This window comes from Monopterus albus, unplaced genomic scaffold (genome assembly GCF_001952655.1).
Source record: "Monopterus albus unplaced genomic scaffold, M_albus_1.0 scaffold703.1, whole genome shotgun sequence".
In the NCBI taxonomy this organism is placed as follows: Eukaryota; Metazoa; Chordata; class Actinopteri; order Synbranchiformes; family Synbranchidae; genus Monopterus; species Monopterus albus.
In genome coordinates this window covers 1-10,311 of record NW_018128583.1, presented here as the reverse complement: position 1 = coordinate 10,311, position 10,311 = coordinate 1, and the positions used below count along the sequence as shown (strand labels likewise).

Below are 10,311 nucleotides of genomic sequence, written 5' to 3'. Positions count from 1 at the left end.
TTTTTTTTTTAAGTAGAAATATTGAATGAATTCTAGGCCTGCAAGTATGACATGTTCCTTCCTCAGACATGATAATAAACTGAGTATTTTTGACTTTTTACATGAAAACAGAAATGATGTAAATAAGAGAAACTGTCAGGGGGCTTCAGCTGCTTTAAATCACAGTGAGCAGGAGGAGACTGAACACAGGCACAAAGTTTTTTCCCCTAACTTGTTAAACATCCAAATACACAATCACACAGCAGCTCATTCTCATGAACCTGTATTCTTGTTCATTTTGTCATAAAATAGAATTTTATCAGGTGACTGTCACACTCCTCAGCAGATGCTGGATGTTTTGTTTGCCAAGTGAAAAGAGGACCAAGGAGAAGCAGCAGCAGAGGAAGAGATTTAACTGTGTTTATGTTAAGGTGATTCACTGTGGACAGAGCGCGCTACTAACACCACATGAAAACACTTGTTAGATGTTGATGTAGTATAAAGTTGTGTTCACAGCTGCAGTGACTCAGACCTGATGAGTCCACAGCAGTGTGAACAGAACAGACCAGATGTCCTCAGACCAGATCTAGGCCACCAGCGTATGTGCTCCTAGACCCGATTCCTCTCAGACCTCTGACTTTGCATCCGCCATCAGAGTGGTCAGATCAGAATCCATGTGGTCGTTTTAACGTCTCCTCCTCTGCACATACGGCCTGTCGTCATCATTTGGTGTCTGTCCCTCACAGACCGATAACAATAAACATGGAGTAGAGTGATGACAGCAATGGGGTCAGTGGAGAGACCAGGATGTTTCACATGTGGTGGACGTTTATAGAGAAGCTTCTAATAAGGTCAAACTGGGAGGAACATATTGTAACCCAGCAGTTTGGGAGGAAACTCGGCCATTTGACCATCGCACACACAACCTGGTTGTTATTCTTGTGCACAAGTGGCTCAATTACATCTGTGACAGTTTAGGAGCTCAGCGGTGTTTACATCGGAGCTGGGTACATGGCGCTGACACACATGGACGGGAAGCAGCAACACAACAAGACCAGAGCTGAGTGTTAAGGCCTGTAGCATGAACACAGCCTCGGTTGTGAATCTATACAAGGTTTCATGCATCTGGCACGTGGTGCATCATGAGTCAGTTCTGTTGGTGCAGCCGATTATCACCACACAGGTCAATATGCTGATAGTGTGCAATCTGTTATCCACAGCTGGTCCCTGTGAGATAAAGTCTAAATATTCCAGGAAGGTTCGCCTGGGCCAATGGGGACTTCTCATCCCTTTCTCTACTGCTGGATCATTTCCTCTCCTCCCTGTTTCCCACCTGTTTCCTAACAGGAAGTAACTTCAGTTAAATATGGAGGGAGAGATAGGAATTTAAGACTGAAGTGGACACAGCAAATCCTAAAATTTTAGTCCAACAACTGATTAAAAAAGAATGAACAGAAGGGAAAGTATTGTTTTTTTTTATGAACCAATCAGCAACATGTGCACAAGCTTCAGACTGAAGCCGAGAGTCGGCACTTTAACCCAACACAATCTTACTTTAAAAACAATTTTCAGGAGTGCAGCACAGAAACAAATCTGTACTGTATCATTAAATCTACAGGTGAACAAACTAAGGCTGCAACTAACACTTACTTTTATTATTGATTAATCGACAGATTATTGTAACACGTCAAAAATAGTGAGGAAGCATCTGACATTTACTTTATTTGTTAGTTTTAGAAAGAAAAACACAAAAGGTAAGCATACAGACAGCAGTGCTTACCCAAGTAAAAGGAGTGTGAAAGCACAGAGTGGCACCCTGGCGCTTAAAGAAACCCGAAAAACTGTTTATCGAGCTAATACATTCAGGGTGTCAGCGCTGCAGCTTCATTGGCGGAAAACAAACAGAGCCAGCAACGTTTTCACTGTTTACCTGCTCTCTTTGTGGATCAAACTGCCTCTAAAAAACCTGGTTCAATCACATGAGGTACATTTCAGAGAACCCTTCAAACTCAAAATACATTTAGAGCTAAAAAGCACGAGCCTGTGGTACCTACACAGCCGAAATTAGCCCGCATTAGTAGCAGGCAATAAGCGTAGTGGCACCAAACTCCATTTGAAAATATTTAAATTTTAATCCCACCTTGTGTAGACAACAGGATATAACAAAACTATAACTATTTGTACGTCATACAAGTCTTCTGTTAAACTCGACATTGACAGCGCCCACCCAAAAAATACTAGAATTCAATAAAATCACGACTTTAACCGTAGATCTCCGTTAGTCAATACCGCCCACCACGGCTGTATTTTACTAGAAAAACGCCGTAGAAAATCCTGTCTACAAAAACAAAAGCCTGTTTTCAATTAAAACAAGTACAGATGTATATAATAAATGTGCAGTAGATTAAATGGTCAGAGATGAAGTTGTCAGCTGTTGTGATTTTTACTGAAGAGATGCACTGGCAGGACATCGTCAATTTGTGAGGTTGGGTGAATACCAATCGAGTGAGCTGGATATTGTATGTGGAGTGCCTCAGGGTTCTGTTTTGGGACCTAAATTATTTATATTATACATTAATGATATATGCAAGGTTTCTGATTTAGTGAAAGTGGTTTTGTTTGCTGATGACACTACCATATGGGCATCGGGTGAAAACCTACAGCAACTCTCTGGACGGGTTTCACAGGAACTTGAGAAGATAAAGAAATGGTGTGACAGTAATATAGTATCTCTGAATTTGGATAAAACTAAATTTATGGTATTTGGGAATCGTAGACTAGATAATGAACTTCAATTGAAAATTGGGGGAGCTAATATAGAACGAGTATATGAAATTAAATTTCTAGGTGTCATATTCTCCTGGAAATCTCATATCAGATATGTTCAGCATAAAATAGCTAAAAATATATCGATATTGGCAAGGGTTAGATATATTTTGGACGGGAAAGCACTACGTATTTTGTATTCTTCATTGATTTTACCATACTTAGAGTATGGCGTTGAAAACTGGGGAAATACATATAAAAGCTCACTTCAACCATTGTATATATTACAAAAAAGAGCGATAAGAATTGTGCATAAGATGGGGTATAGGGATCACACCAATGTAGCTTTCATACAGTCTAAATTGTTAAAGTTTTTTGATTTAGTGGGATATAAGACTGCTGTGTTTATGTATAAAGCCAGGAACAATTTATTACCTGGTGGAATTCAAAAACTATTTAATGAAAGGGAAGGGGGATACAATTTAAGGGGTCAGTTAAATTTAAAAATTCATGCTATACGTACAACCAAAAAAAGATTTTGTATTTCCATAAGTGGGGTAAAACTATGGAATAATTTAAGTGTAGACATAAAAAATAGTAATAGAATTGATGAGTTTAAACATAAATATAAAGGTATGTGTCAATCAAGATATATGCAAGAACAGGCTCAATGATTAATTAGATGGAACATTGTGGGTGTGGTGTATGAATGTTAACACTTTGTAATAATTCTTTAGTATATTACTTGTGTGGTGTAGAAGATAATTATTTAAGAATGTAATTATGTAAGAATGTTAACACTCTGTTATAATTTTTTTAAATATATTTCTTGTGTGGTGTAGAAGAGAATTATTTATGTAGAGATACTGCTTGCAAATCAATGATGGTAAGATGATGTTATGGGGTAGGACTAGATAAGTCTAACTTCTTCCTACTCCGTTCAAGCATGTACTAGGTATAGGTGAGTTCAGTGTTATATAATTCAAAATGTACTTTTTATATTATGTAAAAAAAAACAACTACATTTTGGATAATATATTGGTGCAGTCTGTGTGCCATGTTGTTGAACCAACAGGCCTAAAATATACTACAGTCTTATGCAAAAGTTTAGGCACCCCTTGATAAATAACAGATTTTGGTGATTTTTTTATTTGAACAGATGTTAACACAGTTTCTCTTGGAAATGGAAAAAATGCACAATATTTTCAGCAAACAGTGATGCATAGTTACTTCTTATGCCATAAATTGAACAAAAATAAAAAATAAAAACATTATTATGGCATGGTGCAAAAGTTTGGGCACCCTACACAATCAGTACTTAGTAACACCTCCTCTGGCAGAGGAGGTGTGTAAGTGGTCATAACATGAACTACAGTCCTGTACATGTTACCCTATGAATCTGTAACAGAGCAGAAATACCAGTGTGTGTGAATTATATCCAACATCCATTGTCCACCACACAATCATTTTTTCCTCCATTTTGTTTACTTTCCTTAAGGTAGTGAAATGGAGCAATGAATAGCTCTGTGCTTCAGTTTTGTTGGAGTTAAAAAGACCAATGGCTGCAACTCTCAAAACTGCAGCTCACATTTGCATTTTCATGCTACACACTCCAGAACACAAAAACAAAGTAAATCAATGTTGTGTCACTTGGAGAAAGTGCTAGCATGGAACATGTTTGTGTCTTTAATCACATTATTCAACAAGCGAGTTCAAAGTACAAAATCAACAATTTTAAAGTTTAAATGTATAGTTTATTTATGCATTGTGTAATGTCAGACTTTAACTGTCCTGCGCGTTCTTTTATGAAGACTAATCGGACTCAAATAGCACCTTTCAAACATTTATTATCATAACTGAATGGACCATTGAATAGAGCAATTTACAGAGCTCTGGGTTCCATTTCTCTGAAGCCCTATGTGGATGTCTGATCACACCTCCCTGCTGGAATGTGATCTACACCAGGTGTCTGTGTGTATGTGTGATGTTAATTTGTATGTTAAACTGGCCAAGTGGTCATCTCAGGATGACGAGCCCTCGGTCTCTGCAGGACATCCCAAGACAAAGCAGAACTTGCAATATGTTAAGTGGGTCTGTGTGTGAATGCAAAACAAGCCGACTTGTCTTTGTTTAAATGTGAATGGGCTGTCTGGTCGCGGAGAGGTGTAGGCACCAAAGACAGCTGGGGACGATATGTGGGTTGTTAGATATGAGACAATGGTATGAGTTTTATAGATGTGTAATTGTATCACTTTTGGTATAAAAGGGACTGCCCTTTACCAGTCAGATAGAGAACTCTGCGCGACTGCTAAGTTGTGTACGACTTCCCTCCATGCTGCATGAAATAAAAGACGTCTTCGAAGCTACTCCGGGTCTCCAGGCATCTTTATTGGGTCCTGTCCGTTTCCACTACCACAGCATCACTGTTTGCTGAAAATATTGTGCATTTTTTCCATTTCCAAGAGAAACTGTGTTAACATCTGTTCAAATAAAAAATCACCAAAATCTGTTATTTATCAAGGGGTGCCTAAACTTTTGCATAAGACTGTAAAATATCATAACTAAAATATTAGTTATAATATAATTTAGGTATTGTTAGCTAAATGAATACCTATGTTGTTAGATTTTATGGCACATAAGAAGGATTCATTTCAAAACTAAGGAAGGAGATGAGGTTTACTTTAATGAGAATGGAGACCCAGCAGCAAAGTACAGAATTATAAACTGGCAGCCATCAGAAAATGGCATTGTGGACTTTGTCACAGTTGGTCTTTATGATGCATCTTTACCTGCAGACAAACAGCTGAGTCTGCAAATTGGGTCTTTTATTTGGGCACAGAACTCAAAACAGGTAAACTACCATGATATCTCTGTACTTCATTATAAATCTGAATGTTTTATTGTTAAATAATGTTTCATTTCAGTACAACAAAATTAACAAAAAAAAGTTGGCAAGGATAAAACCTGTCCTAAGTGAGTGCCCATATACTTTTTTTATGGTTGCTTTGTCCATACAAGTACCTGTATCAGTTTGCAGTGAGAAATGTCTCCCAGGAACTCGCAAGGTTCTCCAGAAAGGAAAACCTGTCTGCTGCTATGACTGTATCAGATATGCAGAGGGAGAAATAAGCAACATGACAGGTCTAGTGAAATACAAGGCTTTGCTCTGAATGTGCCACAAAACAAAATTCATGGGATGTTTTGGGGGATTTTGGGACAATCTGCCTTGTGCTCAGTAATTTCATTTTCAGACCATTCTGGGTCACATACGTGGGAAGGGAAGCAAAATACTGTGGAATGATTTTTCATCTTCAGTGTTATTTTTTTAAACTTGTATGACTCACAGTGTCAGAAGTTACTGAAAGTACCTTGTTAAAATTGTGTTACAATGAATTACTGTATTGTAATCATGGCCACAGGAATCTCCTTTTTGTGCACTCCAAGAGCTGCTTTTTTATTAGCTGTGCTGGGGGCGATGGCAACAACAACAGCAACAGAGCACTGAACAAGCCCTGACTAACACAGTTCCTGCCCAGTGGAGCAATGTGGGGGCTCCTCTCAGGCTCTCTCCCTCTGGCTTTCAGGGGGACCCTGCCCAAAAACCTATCTGCTTCGACACACAGCCCCCAGCTAGCTGGTTACCCTTCTCCAGTAAACTCTAATTTAGAACAAAGTCATAACAAAGTCCCCTAAATGTTGAGGAAGTCTGCAGTGGTGCTGTGGTTTTCCTGATACCTTGCATTCAAGGCCTGCCTAGTCACTTCATGCATCTCCTGGAGCAGTTTCCTGAGGTGATAGTAACAATCCAAGCCTGGCTTGCCTCTCATCTCCAGCTGAACTGGTGTCTGGAATTTGTGCCCAAACATGAGAGCTGCAGGGTTGCACTGTGTGGATTTCTGGACAGCCATCCTCTATGCCCACAGGACCACAGGCAGGTGCAAGTCCCTGTCCTGCTGCCGGCAGCTGGTCAAGATAGCGAGCTGTGTGGCCAGGGTGCAGTTGAACTGCTCCACCAGTCCATTGCTCTGGGGATGCATTGGTGTAGTCTGAGTCTTTCTGATGTCCAGCCGCTCACCAACCACCTCAGCCCTGAAGTTCCACCCCTGATCACTGTGGAGCTCCTCAGGTGCACATAAATGGCTGAACATTTAATTGATCAGGTGCTCTGCTGTGGTTGTGGCTCTCTGGTCGGGGACCATGTGCACCTCTTGCCACTTGGTGAAATAAACCATTGCCACAAGGATGTAGTGGTTCCGTGGTCTGTTGTTGGAAAAGGGCTTAGGATGTCCACACCCACACACTCCATTGGGGTCCCCACCTGGGATTGCTGCAGAGGAACATGTGAGTGTCAGGTTATCTCCTTCTGGGCCATGCAAGAGTCACACTTATGGACGTTAAGCTCCATGTCCCATCCCCATGGGCATTATGGAGAGCCATGGTATCCACACCTAGGTAGAGCATAGCCTCGGGCACATCCACTGTGGCACCCCACTCCAGCAGGTCAAGGCTAATAATGCAGAAGTCTTGGGTGCCAGCTAGCCAGAGCTGGTGCTCAGCAGTGCAGCTAGCAACAGTCACTCTGAGGGTCCTCTCAACTTGCATTTTGGCATGCTCACCCATGGCTATGTCGATGCAGATCTTGGTAAGACTCCATCCCTGTAGCATTTATTCTTCCATCCCCAGCAATGTCTCTGGCTGCACCACTGAGATGACTGTCCATCAGAGCATGTCACCAGATGTCCTCGAGTTCACAGTCCAGGTACAGTCCATGTTTTTGGCCCAGCCAGTGATAGCAGCACTTGGTTGAGATATGTCTCTGGGTGGCTTTTCCCCATTGTAGCACGGTAGCTTCATTGCCCCTTGCTGGTTGGCCCCTGGTTCCGTGATGTGGTCACTCGGGTGGATCGCCATTGGTTTGGGAGCTGCTCTGGCACTGGCCCTGGGTATGTGTGAAGCTGTGGTGGAGATGTCCTAGCATGGTCCCTCCAGCCTGTCTGCAGCTTGTGAATCTGCTGAAGGGACCTCGTGTTTCCTGGAGATCCCACTTCTGGTATCAATGTAATGATGGCTAGGTTGAAGAAGAGTCAGGAGATGGGAATCTCCTTTTTTTCTGCTTCAAGAGCCCCCTTTTTATTAACTGTGTAGCAATGCAATAATAACAGCAACAGAACACTAACACCCCCTGAATAAGAGTTAGCACCCCATAGTGAATTCTGGGGCATCCCACTAAGCGCTCTCCCTCAGGCATGTCGAGAGGACATTACCCATGTCTCTTTGCTCCCCCAACAATTGTGCCATGCAGCTATTGCAATATTATACATTCATTAAATGGTATGTAGTGTTTGATTTGTTTGTGTAGAAAAGCTGAAAAATAGACAACAAAAATAAGTCTATTGTGCAAATCCAACATCTGCTTTAATATAATTTTTCAGGTTCTATCACCTGTGAGCAATGCCACCCTGAGTCCTGGTCCAATGAGAGAAGAGATGCCTGTGTAAACAAGGAGGCAGAGTTTCTATCATATGAAGAAATTATGGGAGTACTGCTCACTGCAGCGGCCTTATTTGGAACATGCATGACTGCTGTTGTGGCAGCCATTTTCTTCAGATACAGGACAACTCCTATTGTCAGGGCCAACAACTCTGAGCTGAGCTTCCTGCTGCTCTTCTCCTTGACTCTGTGTTTCCTGTGTTCTCTGACCTTCATCGGCCGGCCCTCTGAGTGGTCCTGCATGCTGCGACACACAGCATTCGGCATCACCTTTGTCCTCTGTATCTCTTGTGTTCTGGGGAAAACTATAGTGGTGTTAATGGCCTTCAGGGCTACACTTCCAGGCAGTAATGTGATGAAATGGTTTGGGCCTGCACAGCAGAGACTCAGTGTTGTGGCTTTCACTCTCATCCAGGTTGTTATATGTATCCTCTGGTTAACTATTTCTCCTCCTTTTCCATTTAAGAATTTTACCCAGTTCAAGGACAAAATCATCTTAGAGTGTGCTCTGGGATCAGCTGTAGGCTTTTGGATGGTACTTGGGTACATAGGCCTTCTGGCCATCTTATGTTTTATTCTGGCTTTTCTGGCTCGGAAACTGCCTGATAACTTCAATGAGGCCAAACTGATCACCTTCAGCATGCTGATATTCTGTGCAGTCTGGATCACTTAGGTAACTAAGGACAAATAAATGCACAAATATAATACCATACCGAATTCACAAAATCTGATATATTTTATATAGTAAATAATAAGTCGATCTGATCATTTTAAAAGTGTAAAAATTCAATAAATGTTTATTGTTCCTAGTATATATTGGTGTATTTAAGACATTAACAGATAAGAATAGATTTGAATCCATCATTTACTAACACTTTCTATTTTAGAGAACTCAAATTTGCTGAAGAATTAAATGAGAAAAAAAAAACTTAAAATACAGCATTAAACCTGTTTACATTTCCCTTACTGATTGGTGAACACAGATACTGCCAACTCTGGTACGAGGAGGTATTTCTGTTGCGCAGGTGCAGAATGTATGTCCTAATCGGCTATTGGTTGTAGTATGTGCAGTGTGTTTTTCAACCTGTCTGGCCCAGACAAAGTCGATGTGAGGTGATGCAAAGGTCAGTCTTTGGTGCTGCTAGTTCTTTCACATTGGTTTGGTGTGCCTTCCCAAACTGAGACAGTGAGACTACTCAGAAAAATGACTTATTACAAACCATAGTTAGGTTCACATGCCAAAGCTTTCTAGTGGTTGTAGTAATTTTGATGGAAGCAAAGGAAAAAGTCAAGTGATGCTGTTATTGAACCCCATAGCCCACAAGCAGGATGGGGTGGATGGATGGTTTGACAAAACACTATCTTTGAACACAGGAGACTGTTTTTATTTTATGTTTCATACTGAAAGTCTACATTGTATTTTTCAATGACGACCATGATCATTTTGTAATCTCAACTATATGTTCATTATTGTAACCATATCAGTGATCATCCTCTGACCTTAATAAAGTTTTGTGATCCGGTTCACTGCGGAGCTGGTAGGATCCCTAACTCCAGTTTAAAGGGCCCCAACGATCTGACATTCATTTGGAGGGTGGGGTTTTGTTTTTTTTCCTTTTGTTGTTTATTCTGTTCAATGATTTAGTGCGCACTTTATTGCATTTGTTCTAAGTGTTGTATTATTGTACATTAGTAAAATTCTGTTAATACATTTTTAGTTTTACAAATCTAACTATTGTGTTGCTCTTTATTGACATTCCTCCCTGGCTCCTTGCGAAATCTGGTCTCTTCTGGTACTGGTCCAAATTTGACACTCCTTAGAATATCTAACTGTACCTATCCAACCAGGATTTAGGTGGAGGTTACATAAACACACCACCACAGTGAAAGGAACACTAAGTGAGGAATGGCTAGTAGATGTCAAAAGACTACGAGACAAGAAGGGCCAATGAAGGCTCTACAGGTGAGCATAACGAACTGGCAATGGGCTGAGACTTGCACACTGTTTAAGTAGGATGTAGCTGATTAGTGAATTAGGATCAGGTGAGGCAACAGCCACCCTATCCCTGTCACTCC

The 10,311-nt window shown here is 40.9% G+C and overlaps 1 pseudogene; it reads left to right on the top strand.

The window, feature by feature from the left end:
* Positions 1–8,908, top strand: part of LOC109953492 (extracellular calcium-sensing receptor-like) — a 19,557-nt pseudogene extending 10,649 nt beyond the window's left edge.
* The last annotated feature ends 1,403 nt before the right edge of the window (positions 8,909–10,311 follow it).